This window comes from Zalophus californianus, chromosome 2, assembly GCF_009762305.2.
Source record: "Zalophus californianus isolate mZalCal1 chromosome 2, mZalCal1.pri.v2, whole genome shotgun sequence".
NCBI lineage: Eukaryota > Metazoa > Chordata > Mammalia > Carnivora > Otariidae > Zalophus > Zalophus californianus.
Window position 1 is genome coordinate 138,571,214 of NC_045596.1, and position 21,052 is coordinate 138,592,265.

Here is a 21,052-nt window from a genome sequence, read left to right on the forward strand (position 1 = left end):
ACATTAAATGGATTATTCACCACGACCAAGTGGGATTTATCCCTGGGCTGCAAGGATGGTTCAACATCCGCAAATCAATCAACGTGATACAATACATTAACAAAAGAAAGAACAAGAATCATATGATCCTCTCAATAGATGCAGAAAAAGCATTTGACAAAGTACAGCATCCTTTCTTGATCAAAACACTTCAGAGTATAGGGATAGAGGGTACATATCTCAATATCATAAAAGCCATCTACGAAAAACCTACAGCGAATATCATTCTCAATGGGGAAAAGCTGAGAGCTTTTCCCCTAAGGTCAGGAACGCGGCAGGGATGTCCACTCTCACCACTGCTATTCAACATAGTGTTAGAAGTCCTAGCCACAGCAATCAGACAACAAAAGGAAATCAAAGGCATTCAAATCGGCAAAGAGGAAGTCAAACTCTCACTCTTTGCAGATGATATGATACTGTATGTGGAAAACCCAAAAGACTCCACCCCAAAACTGCTAGAACTCATACAGGAATTCAGTCAAGTAGCAGGCTATAAAATCAATGCACAGAAATCAGTGGCATTCCTATACACCAACAACAAGACAGAAGAGAGACAAATCAAGGAGTTGATCCCATTTACAATTGCACCCAAAACCATAAGATACCTAGGAATAAATTTAACCAAAGAGGTAAAGGATCTGTACTCAGAAAACTATAAAATACTCATGAAAAATTGAAGAAGACACAAAGAAATGGAAAAACGTTCCATGCTCATGGATTGGGAGAACCAACACTGTGAAGATGTCAATGCTACCTAGAGCAATCTACACATTCAATGCAATCCCCATCAAAATACCATCCACTTTTTTCAAAGAAATGGAACAAATAATCTAAAATTTGTAGGGAACCAGAAGAGACCCCGAATAGCCAGAGGAATGTTGAAAAAGAAAAGCAAAGCTGGCGGCATCATAATTCCAGACTTCCAGCTCTTATTACAAAGCTGTCATCATCAAGACAGTATGGTACTGTCACAAAAACAGACACATAGATCAATGGAACAGAACTGAGAGCCCAGAAATGGGCCCTCAACTCTATGGTCAACTCATCTTTGACAAAGCAGGAAAGAATGTCCAATGGCAAAAAGACAGTCTCTTCAACAAATGGTTTTGGGAAAATTGGACAGCCAGATGCAGAAGAATGAAACTGGATCATTTCCTTACACCACACACAAAAATAGACTCCAAATGGTTGAAAGACCAAAACGTGAGACAGAAGTCCATCAAAATCCTAAAGGAGAACACAGGCAGCAACCTCTTCGACCTCAGCCGCAGCAACTTCTTCCTAGAAACATCGCCAAAGGCAAGGGAAGCAAGGGCAAAAATGAACTATTGGGACTTCATCAAGATAAAAAGCTTTTGCACAGCAAAAGAAACAGTCCACAAAACCAAAAGACAACTGACAGAATGGGAGAAGATATTTGCAAATGACATTTCAGATAAAGGGCTAGTATCCAAAATCTATAAAGAACTTATCAAACTCAACACCCAAAGAACAAATAATCCAATCAAGAAATGGGCAGAAGACATGAGCAGACATTTTTCCAAAGAAGACATCCAGATGGCCAACAGACACATGAAAAAGTGCTCAACATCGCTCGGCATCAGAGAAATCCAAATCAAAACCTCAATGAGATACCACCTCACACCAGTCAGAATGGCTAAATTTAACAAGTCAGGAAATGACAGATGTTGGCGGGGATGTGGAGAAAGGGGAACCCTCCTATACTGTTGGGGGGAATGCAAGCTGGTGCAACCCCTCTGGAAAACAGTATGGAGGTTCCTCAAACAGTTGAAAATAGAGCTACCATATGATCCAGCAATTGCACTACTCGGTATTTACCACAAAGATACAAAGGTAGGGACCCGAAGGGGTACATGCACCTCAATGTTTATAGCAGCAATGTCTACAATAGCCAAACTGTGGAAAGAGCCAAGATGTCCATCGACAGATGAATGGATAAAGAAGAAGTGGTATATATACACAATGGAATATTATGCAGCCATCAAAAGGAATGAGATCTTGCCATTTGCAACGACATGGATGGAACCAGAGGGTGTTATGCTGAGTGAAATAAGTCAATCAGAGAAAGACATGTATCACATGACCTCACTAATATGAGGAATTCTTAATCTCAGGAAACAAACTGAGTGTTGCTGGAGTGGTGGGGGGTGGGAGGGATGGAGTGGCTGGGTGATAGACATTGGTTAGAGTATGTGCTATGGTGAGCGCTGTGAATTGTGCAAGACTGTTGAATCACAGATCTGTACTTCTGAAACAAATAATGCAACATATGTTAAGAAAAAAGAAAAAGAAGAAGATAGCAGGAGGGGAAGAATGAAGGGGAGTAAGTCGGAGGGGGAGACGAACCATGAGAGACGATGGACTCTGAAAAACAAACTGAGGGTTCTAGAGGGGAGGAGGGTAGGGGGATGGGTTAGCCTGGTGATGGGTATTAAAGAGGGCACATTCTGCATGGAGCACTAGGTGTTATGCACAAACGATGAATCATGGAACACTACATCAAAAACTAATGATGTAATATATGGTGATTAACATAACAATAAAAATTTTAAAAAATCATTATATATGACATAGCACTAAGGCCACATAAATCCCAGTTCTATGAAATATTTATTGAGAAATAAATATTGCCTGTGAATTAAAAATTACCATCAATTAAAGTACTTCTTCTCCTGTGATGAATTTTTCTGAATGAGAAAGACCATTGTACTTAGGTTGTTTAATAAAGATCTCATTTTAAAAAATATTTTGCAAAAGAGACAAAGGAATGCTGCTAATATCTTTGGCTTGAACTAAAGTTTTAAAGATGTCAGTGTCTCAATACTTCTGCACATAAATTCAAAACCCAGTAAAAATGAATTCATTCAGAATCTCAAAGTATTTTATAAGCAATGACTGGCAAATGTTGAGACTACTCTCATATTACAGAACATCTACTATAACAAGGACTGCACATATTTTTCTTGGTATATTCATTAATTCTATCCTCATAAATTTTTGAAACATTTTTGGGAATCACATGAGCACGAACTCAATCAATACATACCCATTTATTTATTCAACAAATAATAATGACTACTATAGGAAAAGTTTCATTTACAACCCTTGAGTGGATACCAAGATGAAGAGCATATGGATTCCACCATCAAGAAGCTTAAGGACAAATGCGGAAAGAGGACATGTAACTAATATAAAGCAGCAAGTAGTGAAATAGACAGATGAAGTGGGAATTTTTATTAAGAAATGCTTGAATTACTTGAAATCACTGGCAAGAGGGAAAGTTCTGAGTTGCACTTTTAAAACACGGGTTTGATTTTGGTAGAATAGGCATGAGGAGACATTCAGAGTCCCTATGCTGGGAGGAACATAAAGACTCTGAGAAAGGAAAACATGGGGTGTGTATGTAAAATCAAAGCTACTTAGCGTGATGAGAGGGAAAGTTCACAAAGAGAATAGTAAAAATAGAGACGGAAATGTCTAGACACTCCATTATTAAGGGCCCTGAATCAAAAACAATATAAGTTTGGCTGTATTTTGTAGGTATTGGAGAATTCCCTGAAAATTTATTAGTAGGGAAATGACATACAGAACAATATTTCAGAAGTTTTTCATAACAATGCATAAAAACTAAATAAGGAAGAGAGAGTCAGGCATCAGGAAGAACAGTAAAAGCGAGCTTTGAAATGATCCAGGCAATTAGAGTCCAACCTAGAGTATAATCACTTGTAATCAAATTCAAAACAATTCATGGGAGTTCACGGATTTGATGTGGGCAACCAAGGAAAAGCGCAAACTGCAAGATGACGATTTGGTGACCTGATGGAGGTCCCAGGGACAGAAATGGAAAACTCAGAGAGAAGCAGTCAGGGAGGGAACAATTACTGAGCACCTCCAGACACAATTCTAAGCAGATTTCTTCTGTTATCTCATTTAACCTCCTAATAGTTAGGTGAAACTGAGGCATGTAGGGTGAACTGCCCAAGATGATAAAGTTATCAAGTGACAGATCCAAGAAAGATGACCAGTAGATCAGTCATTTGCATCCTGCTGAGTTAGAGAAAGAGGTGTAACATTCAGGTTAGCTGTACTGAGTTGGAGCTCCAGAGAGAGGGCAGATCCAAGACTGATGTGGGGTGAGTCATATGCATAAGAAAAGCCATTTAAGTTACAGAATGGTAATGGAGAGAACACAGCATTAAAACAAGGAAGGGAGAGAGCTGCTTAGAGAAAGCAGAAGGCAAATATTTTTAAGAGTAAATATTCAAAGGAACAATTACATCCTATAGATCTTCATTTGTTATCAGATTTTAGATTGTTTCTCTCACAGATCCAAGACAGAAGATGCTCTGAATGCAGGAAACATGGGAGATAAACCCTGAAAGGGCGCAGCCCTAATAGTTTCAGTATTATTTCAATCTCATTGTGTAAACTGGGAAATAAATCTACAGGAAAAATGATAACTCAATTTCCTACCCCAAGATTTCTCAATTAGTAAACCTAATGTCACATACATTATATTAATAAATGATATTTATTTGTATTTTGAGAAATTGTTTCCCATCCCAGGGTCCCCCAAGTTGATTAAATAAATAATTCAGTAATTAATCATAAAGCATGATCAATTAGAATTTGGTTTTTTAATTATTTGTTACAACTAAAGCAGTTTAAATTTTAAAAATTACTAGAATCTAGAGAAATAGGATGATAAAGTATTTTAACAACACTGATCACAACTAGGAAAAGGAGGAACTATAATGTAAAAGGGCAATGAAGAAGAGGAAGAATCAATCAAGGCCTTCAAATCCATCAACCAGGAGTATCTGAATGTGTGCTAATTGAACTAACTCATTATTTCCTGTTTTATTTTGTTTTGTTTTTAATTTGGGAGAGGAGCCCTGAAAAGACTTGAAAGATGTCACTTCTTCTTACATTTAAGAGACCCACAACAAAGATCAAGAAATATACAATACTATTATGAGCATCATTATTTAATACAAATAAATGGTCAACAATGTGCTAATCATTACATAAAAATAATACTTAATATAAACCTTGTGTTCTTCTTTCTCAGAGTTATTCATTTGTGAACTGTATTTCCCTAGCAAAATCTATTTGAATTTGCTTTTTGCTTAACATTGCATCGAATGCCATTTCTTTCTATAGTTCTAAGGTATAATACCCTTTCAAACACAGAACATACAATTATATTTACCCAATTCAAACTCACAATGTTTTGCTTCCATTTTATGAGATGATCAATAGAAAAAGATAAAGTGTAAGCCATGAGACTGAGAATATTTGAGGACATTTATGTGTAATGAAATATATCGTTTGCCCTGGCAGCTTTTCTTTCTTGGCCCTTCTCCTAGTCAAATCCTGCACAACACCACAAATGCCAAATTTTAGCTTCAGGCCAAAGAGAAATTCACATAGAAACAATGATCACTTTGATCTTTAAATTGTTGTTTTACACAGCATGTAAACAGATGTGGTTTTGCACTCTATGTATCAAGACAATGGTAAAGGCAAAGTACTTCATGTAGTATTGATAAAACAAAATTTTTATTGCTGCCTCCTTTATAATTCACAGTGATTTTGAAAAATTCAGGACTTGGCTTCAATGAAAACACTTCTGCATTGCTTTACTCACCCTTCCAGCAGAATTCTCCACATAGACAACATTACAACACACCATAGCAGACCGCTAAAAAATAAAATCTTAATGGGACAGAAATAAATCTAGAAACAAAGAAATACATTTCAAAACTGACAAAATAATGAATCAATAACTTTGGGAAGGCTAAGAAAGACATGTGAAAAATAAATAATTTTATTCCAAAAAAGTCAAAAGCAGCAATGGATTTTTTTAGTGATTTTGACTGTTTAAAAAAATCAATAGTTTTCATCTTAGATAAAACATCACAAAATAAACAGCTTAGGGAAAGAAATACTCAAATTACTCTAGAGATAATATGATTACTAAACCTCAAGTGGATTTGAATTTTTTTAAACCTGCCTATGTATGGATGCAAAAAAAATTCTAGAAGAGATGATTAGCCTTTATAACTTAAGCAGTACAGTGAAAATGAGAGTTTATTGTATAATAAGTATAATTTAAGCCAGTGTTATTAAGAGTATATTGGCTTACAAATTTTTGGTTCTTCCTTCATCAACTGTTTAGAAAAGATAGACTAGATATCTTTTAAATTAATAACTATATTCATCCTCAAAAAAAATAAAAAAATAGAAAAATCACTAACGGTAATCCCAGGGAAAGGGAAGAAACACACCCAGCAAAAAATTTAGCCCAGGAAGCACTGAGAAGTTACCTCCCAGTGTAGCCTCATCCTGAAGGCACCTTACTTCTCATAGCCATGTGAAACCTCAGCACCAGCGTCAATATTGAAATGCAGTCTCAGCTCATATGGCTATGCCTCACAGTGTCATTTGGAAGGCCAAACACCTGAGAAAGGCCAATACTATCAAAAAGAATCAACCAATTTTACACATTAAAAAAACTTAGACATAAGATGAATTAATAGATTAATCAATATTAACTTATTAAAATAAGTAAGCTAATCTCAGAGAAAGGAGGGAAATGTTATTTACATGAAATTAGCACAGACGATAATGCAACAAAATTTAACAGTAATAATAAAACTAAAAATGAAAAATATAAATTGTTATAATACAAATTAAACAAATGACTAAAGAGGGAAACGAGGAATTCAGAAATTTCCAAAATCTACCTCTTAGTAGTTTCAGAGAGGGAAAAAAGAGTTAATGTAAGTGAGAATGTAAGTTAATCTGTATTTGAAGGAATAATGCCTAAGAATTTTCCAGAGTTGGGAGAAGGGGAAAAAATGAGAGGTTAGTCCTCAAATGAAAGACCCATGGTATAATGAAAAGGATTAAAATACTGGGGTGAAATAATGCAGTCCAAATGAAACTTGAAAACAAGGATAAAAAATATCTAAAAGAATTCAGATAAAAAATGATAGATTATTCCAAATTAAAGAAAGTATACTACCTCTAACTTATAATTTGCATAATTAAATATAAGAATGAATGAAACATCTTCAAAATGCTATGGCAAAGAACTGAAATCTAGGAATCTTTAATAGTCCTACTTTCATTCAAGAGAAATGGATTCAATAAAGGTATTTTCAGACATTTGAGAACTTAGAAAGTAAACCACATGCAAAGCCTTTTCTTAGTAAAACTATATGATACCAAGAAGAAAAAATTCTAGAAGGAAATAAGATGCAAAGAAGAAAGAAAAATTAAAGCAACTGAATTAATAAAATCTATTGTAATATTTAAATAGGTACCAATTACAAAAAATGTTTTATATTGAACAGGTTGTTTTTTTAATTTTTCATTTTCAAAAAATGTTTTTAATAAGACATTGGAACTAAAATTCCAGACAATAGGAGAGCAGTGGTGGATTACAACAAAAATACAGCCTATTTAGTATATTTGGTATATTGACTTGGGGGGGAAGTTATGAATATTGATCAAACCTAGACTTTGTTTAAACAGATAGAAGATTAATTTCATATTAAAAACATAAGCATATTCCTCGGCACTTATTCTAAAGAAATGAAAACATATGTTCACACAAACATCTGTCCACAAATATTTATAGCAGTTTTTTTTTTTTTGTACTAGACCAAAACTCAAAATAACCCAACATCCTTCAAGGGGTGAATAGATAAACAAAATCTGGGACATCCATAAAATAGACTACTACTCAGCATTAAAAAGAAACAAACTATAGAATCACGAAAAATCTGGATGCAGAATGAAAAAAAAAAACAATCTCCAAATTTACAGACTGTATGATTCCATTCATATAACATTCTTGTAATAATACAACTTTAGAGATGCAGAATAGTGGTAGCCAGGGGTGGGCTCAAAGGTAATACTACCATAAAGGGATAGTATGAATGAGTTATTTTGTAGATAGAGCAGTTCTGTATCTTGTCTGGTGTTGATTATACAAACCTATGCATGTGATATATGTCACAGAAATATATACACACATATAAAAAATGAATCATGCAAAACTGGTGAAATGTACAGGCTACTTAATTATATACATATCAGTGCTAGTTTGGGGTTTTCGATAACGTGCTGTAGTTATGTAAAATGTGACAATTAGAGAAAACTGGGTGATAAGTATATGGATATCTTTATCCAATTTTTGCAATTCCATAAGTCTATAATTATTTCAAAATATAAAGTTAAAAAAAACAAGAAATAGAAACAAAAATTTAAATATAGCCCCTAAAAGAATATAATTTATAAATGCCAAACCAGTAAGGACAAAATGCAATGATCTAACAAATGGCAAGAAAGTTAAAAAAAAAAAAGAGCAAGGAAAAACAAACAAAAAAAAAAGAAACGTAGAAAGACAAAATAATATGGCAAAAATTAGTCTAAACTCTTCAATAATACCATGCATGAAAAATATGTTATATTCAACTATTAAAGAGATGGAGAATATCACAAGTAACAAGATCCAACTTATTTTACTTGTAACAGACACACCTAAAATCAAATGGCACAGGATTGTTGAAAAAAATAGGATGCCACAAGTAATCAGACAAAATAAAATAGATGTTGAATTATTAAAATCAAAGAAGAAAAGTCTGTCCAAATGTGTATGTGCTTCTGAAGTGAGCATGAAAAGTTTGTCCAAATGGACAAAGATATCAAATGATATGAATCCCAAATATTTATGCATCTTACATCCTTAAAATATATATAGAAAAACTGATATAATTTCTGAAAATTCAACAAATTATAAAGCATATTTGATAACTTCATATAACTCTTTAGAAACTCTTTAGGCCAAATACCTAAAAAACAAGAAATACATTGAAGTTATGAATGACATAATCAACAAATGACCCGAATGCTTTATGCCTTCAATAAACAGAGAATAAAACTTCTAATCATATACTAAAGGAATACTTATAAAATCTGACTTCCTAGTAGACTATGAAGGCATTCTCAAGAACTACTAGAAGTAATATAGAAATTCAGTAAAGCAGCAGGATACAAAATTAATATCCAGAAATCAGTAGTGTTTCTATACACTAATAACAAAGTTGCAGAAAGAGACATTTAAAAACAACACCATTTAAAATTGCACCAAGAATAACAGAATACCTAGGATAAACTTAAACAAAGAGGTGTAAGACTTGTACTCTGAAAACCATAAAACCCTAATGAAGGAAATTGAAGATGGCACAAACAAGTGGAAAGATATTCCATGCCCAAGAAAATTTTTTTAATTACATCATAAAAGTCATTATCTAATCACTGATCACAATACAATACTTAGAAAACAATGAGTCAAATAAGAATCCAAGTATCTGGAAATGTTATAATTCAAATATTAAATAAAAGAGAATTACAAGCTTAAAATTGAATGAAACTAGTATCATTGTTTTCCAAAACCTTAAGTTATATCCAAAGTGGTACTCAAAATAAAATTTACATCCCTAACTGCATTTAGGTGAAAACAAAAAGACTGAAAATATGTACTTACTTATAACACAAGTCAGAAAAAAAGAAAAAGAGAAAAAGACTATCATAAAGATAAAAACGAGCTAACAAAATTTTTAAAAATTGATATTTTCAAAGAAATGACTGAATAGACAAGAATAGACAAGAATAATCAGAAAAGAAAGGAAAGAAAACACAGGCATTATCGGAATGGAAAAAAAGGGGAACTGACTACAGATTGAAAAAGCCTTTAAGTATTATAAAAGAAATCATGAAAACTATTATTAAATATTAAAATAATTTTGAAGTACTGTAAAATAAATTAAAAGACTTCAACAGCTATGTCCAAGACATACTTAAAGACAGGAATATAAACTGATACAGTCAGTTTGGTGTGTATTTTTATTTTTTTAAATGTTCAGACTGTATTACCCATTATTCTATTTCTAAGTGTTTTATATATTTTTTTTAAGATTTTATTTATTTATTTGACAGAGGGAAAGATAGCGAGAGCAGGAACACAAACAAGGGGAGTGGGAGAAGGAGAAGCAGGCTTCCCGCCAAGCAAGGAGCCCAATGCGGGACTCGATCCCAGGACCCTGGGATCATGACCTGAGCCGAAAGGCAGACACTTAACGACTGAGCCACCCAGGCGCCCTGTGTTTTTTATTTAAAAAAACATATAAAACACTCTCAGATGAGAAGGCTATGGGAAAGCCGATGTATTCATAAATTGATTACACTAGTGTATTTGTCACAACTCTTGTGGAAAATAACCTAACATTACATTTTAAGGCTCAAACATTTCCATATTCATGGGAATTTATCCTTATAAAGTAGACAAAAAAAGAGCTATACATAAACTTCATCACATAATATTTACAAATACTGGAAACATCACAAATATCAATCTGTAGGTTAATTCTGACTTAAAATTACAATGCAGTCACTCAGTGAAACTCTAAAATGTAATGCAAAAATGAAAAGCTGCCTATTCTGATTGTAAACACAAGCCTGTCTACCCCCAGGCTGATCCACATATCTGTTTATACCTTCAATTTTTTCTTAGTCCTATGTGTTATGATAAACTGCCAGTTCCATTTTATACTTTTCTTTTTTCTTTCTAACATATCTGTTTTATATTTTATGGGGCTAAATTTTATAGTGACCTAATAACTAGCTGTAGGATAACAAATATTTTTGGAAAAACGTGCTAGCAATAAATAAAATACATATGTGAAAAACATAAAATATAAAATATATAAATATATGATGTATAAAATATTTTTAAATATATAATGAAATGCAGAAAGGAAAATTGTAAAAAAAATTGTGTGTCTGAATAGGTTCTGAAGGGAAATACAGGAAAATAAAATTCTTAACTTTTTAAGATAGAAACAATATTTTTTAAACTTCCATATTTTTATGTTTTGAATAATATAAGTGAAAGCCAGCATCAAAGCAAGAAATAGAGCCAGGGAGTAAACGAGAGAGAAAGAAACCTTTTTTTTTTTTTTTACAGTTTCTGGAGATTTATTCTGTCCCTTTATTTTATTTTATTTTATTTTTTATTATGTTATGTTAGTCACCATAGGAGAAAAAAGCCTTTAGAAGTAACACCATCTTGCTAGAAGTTGGGAGATCTGAGTTCTGGTTTCTGTTCCACAGTTAATTAGGGGTGTGATACTCTTCCTAATTCAGAGCTTTAATCATCTTCTATCCTAGGGATTATAGTTAATCTTACTTTTGAGTCTTAGAGTCCTTTGCCACTGAATGCAGTTGTTAAAATGAGTTTCTGCAATATGAAAAGAAATACTAGGTCAAGGAAATGTACTTGGGGGCTCATGTTCTGATCATTTTATGGAGACATTTTATAATGCATTTCTACTTTTGGCTTCAAAATATAGTGTAGCCCTTTGATTATAAATATGTATTCAAAGAATGTCTGAATTTATTTCTTTATTTTTCATCATTCTTCTTGTTCACTTTAATAGTTCTGGTTTGATTATTTTGGGAAATTGTTATCTTTAAAGTCTAAGGCTTTTATTAATGGTGGAAAATAACATCACGATTATAGAAGCAAATACTAACCTTTGGGACCCAAACATATGTCAGTATTTATGAACCAGTATAAATGAGATTATAAAATCAAGTATATAGTCATTGAAAATCTGTCCCTCCTTGTGTCAAATGGTTAGCTCATTTTGCAAAAAGCAGAGAAAAACCTACCGAACATTTCCTATAAAATAGGCACCATGTTTTTAATACCTATAGGTGAAACCTAGGCATTTTTCCAGCCAAAAAAAAATTAGCAATAAACAGTAAATCTGTATTAAATTAAATTCACTGAGTCTAATCTTCCATGATGAAGAAGCTAATCACATACCTCCTAACTTCATGCCAGACCTGTGCATCACCTACCCATCAACATCGGTTGTTCTATAATGATGCATTAGGATGCAGAGCTGCAATAAATAGTAGGCAGATAACAGTTCAGCAAGTTTGCACTATTAAGCTTTCTGCTTTCTTCAGGAATGGTGAATGTATGTGACTCTTGAAGCAGATGTATATATGTAAACTCTATGTGACCCTTGAAATAGTGTGGGGACATAACTTCCAGCATTTGCATAGATTTAGTCACTCTAAAGTAACCATTAGGTTTATGATGTACAACACTTTGGAGATCAGCTAAACCATTTTCAGTTACCATTCTGTAACTTACATATCTGTAATTACAACTATCGCTATCTTAAGTGGCCACCAGGAAAAACTGTGGTCCAACAGTGGTTCTGAACCCAGGCCATGCCCAGCAATGATTCAGTTGATTTGGAGTAGGCCTCAGCATAGGTTTTTAGATATCTCCAAGTGATTCCACTGTATACCAGGATTAAGAACCACTGACCAAGTTGTGAAAAGATAATACCCAAGAAATGTGGAGGTGAGTTCTTTTCTTCTTGACATTAAAAAAAATGTAACATAAGGTTTTCTTTTCTCTTTTCTTCTAACTCAGGGGTCTAGTTGGCATACTTTTTCCAGTAACTGTTCCACCTGCTGTACTTACTTACCTGATGTGCTCCAGGGGCCTCACTTTAGATGTTTCTCTTGACCAACCAAACATGACACACAGCTGAAGTCAGCAAAACCTGGTTGATAATTTCACTCATGCCATTTTCCCTCACTCCAGAGATTTACTAAACACTTATGACTTTGTGTTTAGACATAGACACTCATAGAAACATCAACTTTAGTAGACATACCGAATCTAATTGTGTAACAATATGTATAGGACTAAAGAACATTTATCAAATATTTAGTACTTGGAGTATGCAAAGGTCCCATGCTATCAGCTATTAAGGAGTGGGGAACACAAAGATGAGTAACTCTACCCTTAACAAGCCTACATATACACCAATAATACAAAAGTGTAAATACATAATGAAGAGATAATATAGTGTTTCTTTTTTATTTTGAAGCTGTTTTGTTAAATTCTTCACATATATAATTTCATTCAATCTTCATGTTAAGGATTGAATAGTGTCCCCCCAAAATTCTTATGTTAAAGTTCTAAGTCCTAGTACCTCAAAATGCAACCTTATTTGAAAATTGAAGGTAACTGTGTAAAATGAACAGGGGTGGGGGCGTGCTAATCCAATATGATTGTGTCCTTATAAAAAAAAATGTCATGTAACATTGGAGTTCTGCTACCACAAATCAAGGAACTACTGGAAGCTGGAAGAGAGGACTGGCACAGTCCCTCCTCTCATTTTCACAAAGAGAACAGCCCGGCCAACATCTTGATCTTGAACTTCTCACCTCCTGAACCATAAGACAATAAATTTCTGCTGCTTAAGCCACTCAGTTTGAGATATTTTTTTACAGTAGCCCTAGAAAACAAATATGCTTCATAATCTGATAAGGTAAATCATTATCTCCACTTTACATCTGAGGAAACTATGCTAATTGTATACCCAGTCGAAATGAGATCGCTATTATGAATGGGGAGCCAATCTCCTTTCATTTTCCAGATCACACCTGGGTGGACAACTCAAAAACCACCACTGGACTTTGTCGAACTTTGGGCAGGTAAGATACCACACTTGTTTGGGATATGAAACAGGGACATACTGTGCTCAGTTATACTGATGCTTCAGTGTTTGTCACAATGACAGTTATGAACTCTCAATCACAGAAGAAAAAGGAATAAGGGGGTATTCATTGAGTGGGATGAATTTTAGAGTGAATCAAAAATTACTGTATCCTGCCCCTCATCTATGGGAACCAGGGAGATCTTGTAATGGTAAAGATAATGGGCAAAAGTATGAGTATTTACTCCCCAACTTAGTAAAATAGCATAAGTTAAAAATGGTAGCAGGAGGAGGAGGGCAGAAGGGTGGGTGAGAAGGGTAAGAGTTTACAAGGGCTGATTTTATTAAAGACTTTTGGGAAGCTTTAAGAAAAGCAGAAAAGGATGTGAGGGTGATCTGGCTGCGACATCCGTCACCCCACTGATCGCCAGGGTTGATTCGGCTGATCTGGCTGGCTAGGCGGGCGTCCCCTTCCTCCCTCACTGCTCCATGTGCGTCCCTCCCGAAGCTGCGCACTGGGTCCAAGAGGACGACCTTCCCCAATAGAGGAGAGGACTGTTCCTCGGTCAAGGGTATATGAGTAGCTGCGCTCCCCTGCTAGAACCTCCAAACAAGCTCTCAAGAAAAGCAGAAGAGTATTATTCAAGTTGTGTGTTTTGTGTATATGTGTGTTAGTGAGAGACAGCAGACAGAGGGAGGCCTAGGAAGACTACAGGAATGAGAATCAGAGACAAGCAAAGGCAGAAGAGATACGTACACACTTAGAAAGCAATGGCATGAGAAGGAAAGTAAAGAAGTGTTAATATGTGTTGTGACTGTAAACCACAAAAACACATTTGATATGTGCAAATATGTGTATGTGTTTAAAAATTTAAATTACATTGAATCATTTTTTATACCTTTTAAAATGAAAGACCATGCCAAGGTTAGAATGAGGCAGGTTAACTTAATACATTGATGGAAAAGTAAAATCTCCTTCTCATCTGCAGGGTAATATGAAAAACACTGCTTGTAATCATTCCTTTCTACTAATGAGGAAACTGAGGCATGGAGAGTTAGTGTCAAAACTGAGATATAAAATCTGTCAACATCATTTTGAAATTTTACCATTAAGTAATTAGAAATTTTGAAACTAGAACAGAAGACCATTATCAATACCTATTTCAGAGCCAATTATAATTCTGTAAAGTAGTATAGATGAAAATCACTGCAAGGAGTTTATAAAACATCCAGATTACAGTTATGGACACTGTCCTTGGATTCTTCACTGAAGAAATTCTGCCAATTTAGAATACCTGTTTCATTCAAGTAGCTAAGGACCGTGCCTGGCTAGCACTAGGCACTCAACATTTCTTGAAGGTGAACATTGCACACATTTAAGTTGCATTTTTTAAAAAACACCATTTGGAGCTATACATTTGATGGAATCACACTTTTACTCCCAACTTACACCTCTTTCTTTGCATTTACATTAGTATGGGCTATAGGGCCATGGGTGATTTGGTACCTGCTGGTGTCCTCCCTCACTCTGATCCAGCCACTCACACAAATTTTAATTCCTAGACCAACACAAGCTCTTCCCACAAGCAGGTCTTTGTATCTGCTCTTCCTTGCCTAGACTATTTTTCCCTGACAAATTACTAATCATTGATCGTAATTCAGTTTAAATGGCACTGCCTCAAGGAAGGCTTCCTTAACTGCTCCCCACTCCTACTAAATTAGGAACCACTGTGTGACCATTTGGTACTTCATCACGTTTATAATTTTAAAATATTTGGGAGATTTCATTGTTCAACATCTGTTTCTGTCAAGAGACTCTGATTCCATGAAGGCAGGGACCATGCTTGTTTTGTTCATCCCTACATACAATTAAAATAGTGCCTGTAATATGCAGTAAATGTGAACTAATACTAAAAGAATGAGTAAGTAAATGAGTGGATGTCTTATTTTTAGAACAGAATGCTAAAGGGATCATAAAAGCTATACTCAAACATCATTTTTGAGAAATATAAATCTGGTCTGGTCTATTTTTCCTTCGATACATGGCCTTGTTAAGTCTCTTAATCTAACTTCAGATTCCATGATAGAATATTATTCAGCTTTAAAAAAGAAGAAAATCCCACATTATATGACACCATAGATAAAACTTTAGGACATTATAAGAAATGAAATAAGCCAGTTACCAAAGGCCAAATACTGCATGACTCCCATGAGGCATCTAAAATTGTCAAACTCACAGAAACAGAGAGTGGAATGGCAGTTCCAGGGGCTAGAGAAAGAAGGAAAGGGGAAATTACTAATCAATGTGTATAAAATTCCAGTTAAGCAATGTGAATAAGCCAAGATATCTAGCGATCATGCCTATATACAACATCATGGCTCTATACAGCAAAACTGTATTGTATACTTAAAAATCTGTTAAGAGTAGAATCTCATATTAAGTGTTCTTACCATAATAAAACTAAAAACAAAGACAAGAAAACATGAATAATAGCATTTGCTATCTTGCCTATCTCAAAATATTACAAAGGAGCAAGTGATATATCAAATACAAATGGGATGGCATTCAAAAGCCATAAAACACTATTAAAATAATACTAGAGGAAATGGTTATTAATATTATCATTAGAAACCAATCACATTTCCAAATTACAAATATGAATAGTTATTATAGCCTTAAATGCACTCATTTTCTTGGTCCATTCTCAAAACAAATAAATGTCTACATATTGCCTCTGAGATTCTAATCCACAGAATTCCTGGAACCCACATTTATCAGCACTGTGCTTTCATGGTACCAGTGGGTCTCATAACCCACCTAACTCTTTGACTTTTAAGTTTATTTCTCTAAATTTGAAAATTAAATATTTATTTTTATAGTTCAAAAAAGAAAACAACATTGATGAATTCCCTCCAGTGGTTGCCTATTTCAAGAGGAACTATGTATATAAAAACGGGTTAGATAAACAAACTGAGGGCTATCGTACAAACAAAATTTTGAGAACTTATTTTAGCCTTAAACATTTGCATTTTAGTCTAACAAAATAAAATGGACAAAAGCAACTTTTAATAGAACCAGTCACTAAAAGAACATGCTAAATTCTTCTTCCAGTTAGGTGAAAAACAACAGAGGTAAGTTAATTGAATTCAGCATTTTAAAAAATATTCATTAACAACCAAGTATGTAGTCAATATTGAATAAGTTGCTAACGCTTGGTGGCATAAAATGATGTGACTATCACAGTCCAATATGCATGGAATTTAGATGCCTACGAAAAATCAAGATAGACACAAATATCTAAAATAGAAGTCTTTATGTCTTAAGAGAGTCAAAGAAAATTTGAAAGATGGAAGTACATAGAAGAAAGGTCATTTCTATTAGAGTGACCAGAGAAGAGATCATATTTTGAAGCTCTGAATATGGTATATTCTGGATAAGATATTGTGGCTATTTCTAAAATGTCTTCCAGTGATCTCTGCCTCCTAGCAATCAGGCTCTTTCTGTAATCCTTTCCCCTTGAGTGTGGGCTAGACCTAGTAACTAAATTCCACTGAAGAGACTATAACAAAAGTAATAAGATGTCACTTCTGAAATTGGGTTACAAAATATCCCCTCCCTTCCTCCTTTCCCCCTCTCTTTATCTTTCTTTGTGCTCACTTAGATAAAGCCAGCTGCCATGCTGTGAGCTGCCCAATGGAGAAGTCCACGTAGCAAGTAACTGAGTACTAGCTCCCGCCAACATCCAGCAAGAAACTGAGATCCTCAGTCCAACAACCTAAGAGGAACTGAATCGAGCCAAGGACCATGTGAGGGAACTTGGAAGAAGATCCACTCCCAGTGAACCTTGAGATGCAGCAACAGCTGACACCTTGAGTCACACTGGAGTAAGGGGGAGGGCTGGAGACAAAGCCAGTGTTCATACAAAGTACAAAATTGGTTTTGAGATCCTCATAAGTGCTATACATTCAGTGAAAGTGTGAACTAGAAATAAAAAAATAAACTCTGCAAGACAGCCAGTTAAATTTTCCTATGGTCTTAACCGTGAGTGCGGGGAGAAAATGTTTCTGTGGAGTCTATAACCAGAATTCAGTTCTCAAACAGGTTTCAGCCTGAATTCACATCACCTGTTTGTTTCCTCAACCTGCAAGCTGAGAATTTAATTCAAACTGGTGTCAAGTTGGTAACAGTCCGAAGTGCCTGATAGAAATAAAATAAATCTTCTCTGGAAGAATACCCCCCATCAAACCAGGCCTCCAGAAATCCCATATATCACATTTCAAAGACCACAAGCCTCGAAGACAAAATCACAAAATATATGATAAAGCAAGGCAATAGAGAGTGAGCAGAAACCATGGGCAGCGGACTCAAACCTGAAAAAGACTTCAAAGGTTTGTATTATTATATAGATTATAATATATATTATATTATATAGATTATAAAATAATATGCTAATGAGGTTAAAATTTTAAAAAGGAATCAAAATTATGAGTAAAGAAAAAAAAAACTGTGCCAGATGATCAACCTGCCATGATTTACTCCCATTTAAGTCTGGGAACGGTGTTGACCAAAGTCTCCCTCTAAGTACATTGTTGCAGGTTGGAGATTGCTAATGAAAGAAACTGATGAAAGATGAAAGGGGAAGTGAAGAGGACCCTTTATATTCAGGAGGTTTGGGGATTAGATATGGCAGGTCTAGCAGATGCGGGCTGCTTGCAGACCACTTCATGAGCTCCCCACTGTCAATCCTGGTGGGATTTACAGACTCTTCAGAAATCCCCATAAGCTCAGGGTTTTGTACCCACTCAGTCTTTCAGGCTGAGATCTCTGATATAAAGCAGCGCTCCTCTAATCTTCTCTAGCTGCTTTCCCGATGTCTGTCTCCCTAGCTTTTCCAATGGTAGTATAAGCCCCCAATTAATAATAAACCATTATTACTGGACTATGTAGTGTGGCTTGTTCTCTGAGGGATATTAGAATATAAAAAAATCATCCAGAAAGTTAGGAAAAAGAACCACACATTGAACTTCTTGAAATGAGAATATAATAACTGGATTTTACATATATATATATATATATATATATATATATACATATATATATATATATATATAATAACTGTTTGGACTAAAATGATTATAGTGGAGGTTCAATTCTTAACAGACAATAAGAAACCTCAGCAACCTGATGGTAAGTGTTGCCATTCACTAGAAGAAAAGATTGGTGATAGTGTAGCAAAGGTCAGAACTTCTGTTAAATTTTAGATGTCTATTATAATGCACAATTTTTTCATTCATGACCATTTTCTAATGATTTGGAGGTTTATATTCTTAAAGGGACCTACCTTTAATTTTATTTTCTTAGACCACTTATATCTCACTTCAACGGGCAGATTACACTCTGTAAAATTAATTGCTCTTTATATGTTTGCTAGATCTCCCCTGTAACACTGTCGGAGCTGGGTTTTGTTTTTAGTTTTCTTTTTTTTTTGATTGGAAAGGGGGTTTAACCTACTGATTCAAGATGAGAAGATAAGATTCAGATTTTCTATTTATCCTCCAATCAGTTTGGGCTTGCTACTTTTTTTGCTGATTTGTTCTTTTCATGAAACTTTTTGCAGTAGCTTCCTAAACAGCCCCTCTGCTTCTCCTCTGGACCCCTACAATCCATTCTCAATACAGAGCTAGGGTGTTCATTTAAAACATAAAAATTTGTGCTACTACTCTTGTTCCAGAACCTCTCATGCTTTCTCATAGTATTTACAGTAAAAGTAAAATCCTTGCAATGGCCTGAGAAATGTCCCCCATCTGGCATCCATATATTGTCTGGCCTAAATTTCTAATCTCTCCTGTGGCTGATTCTGCTGCAGTCATACTGGCCTCCTTCCCGTTCCATAAAACTCCAGTGTATTCCTACTTGAGGGTGTTTGCCCTTGTGGTTGCTTCTGCCTGGGAGATTTTTCTTCCAGATAAACAGGAATTACCCTCTCATGTCCTTCCAGTCTATTCTTAAATGTCCCATTCTCTGGGAAGCCTTCCTGACCATCCTGTTTAAAATTACAGTCTTACACTTCCAATCTCTCTACTTCAATATTCTCTATTTTACTTATCATCCTTGACAAGTTTTGAAATTCATTTTAAAGCTGCAGTAATAAATCCATGTACCATGATGTATGAATAGAAAGAGAGACCAATGGAATAAAACAGAGAAAGAGCAATGTTTATATGAATTTTGATAATTCAGAGAGACGTCACTGCAAATCACTAAGTAAACGATGGACAATTTAATCAATGATGTTAGGGCAAGTAAAGTAGCAGGCAGAGTAATGGCCTTCAAAAATGTCCATACTCTAACCTCAGAACCTGTGCTTACATGTTACCTTAGATAGCAAAAAGGACTTTCCTGATACAACTAAGGATACACACTGTGAGGTGGAGACATTTTCCTACATTATCCAGATGGGTTTAATCTAATCATGCGAGTTTTTAAAAATGACAGAGGTCAGAAGGAGAGAGTTATGTCAAGGGAACGAAAGTCAGAGAAATGTCCTGCCTGCTCTTAAAGACAGAGGAAGGAGACCATGAGGCAAAGAATGCTGGCAGTCTCTGAAAACTGGAAATGGCAAGGAAATGACTTCTACCTTAGAGCTACCAGAAAGTAACACAGTCCTGTTGACAACTTGATTTTAGTCCAATGAAACTCACATCTGACCTCTCATTTACAGAACTGTAATAAAATGGTGAACATGTGTAAACTTTGTTATGGCAGCAATAGAACGTGTGGTTATCTATAGGGAAAACAAAGTGGATACCTATCTCATACCATAAACAGAAATCAATTCAAGGTAGATTCCAGAAAAATGTTAAAAACTTTTATAAAAATAAATGAGAATTTTTATGACCTTTAGTATGTCATACAATCAAGAAACACAAATACCAAAGTGGAAAAATGCGTATATGATTACATTAAAATATAAAGCTTCTATATTTTGAAGATACCACAAAGTGGCAAGACAAATTATAATCTTTAAATACTTGCAACATATATGTAATAAATATATTTGGAATATGTATAATAAGTTCTCAAAAATCAAGAAAAAAATGTAAAATGAAAAGAGTAAAATACATGAACAAAAAAGGAAAAAAGAATGGCTAATAAACCTGAAAAAAAGCTCACTGTCATAAGTGAACAGGAAATGCAAATAAAACCACCCTGAGATTATTTTTTTTTTACATCCACCAGCCTGGTAAAAGTTAACTAGTCTAAAATTAATTATTATTGGGGCACCTTGGTGGCTTCTTCAGCTCAGGTCATGATCCTGGAGTCCCAGGATGGAGTCCCACATTGGGCTCCCTGCTCAGCAGGGAGTCTGCTTCTCCCTTTGACCCTCCCC

The 21,052-nt window shown here is 34.7% G+C and overlaps 1 protein-coding gene across 2 annotated transcripts in view; it reads right to left on the minus strand.

The window, feature by feature from the left end:
- Positions 1 to 21,052, minus strand: part of MARCHF1 (membrane associated ring-CH-type finger 1) — an 848,690-nt gene that overhangs the window by 721,413 nt on the left and 106,225 nt on the right. Inside the window, exon 2 of one of the 2 annotated variants that reach the window (XM_027598175.2) lies at positions 15,845 to 15,930. The exons of the other annotated variant lie outside the window; for it this stretch is intronic. The gene's annotated coding sequence lies outside the window, so the exon portion shown is untranslated. The remainder of the gene's footprint in view (positions 1 to 15,844; positions 15,931 to 21,052) is intronic. 2 annotated transcript variants of the gene reach the window in all.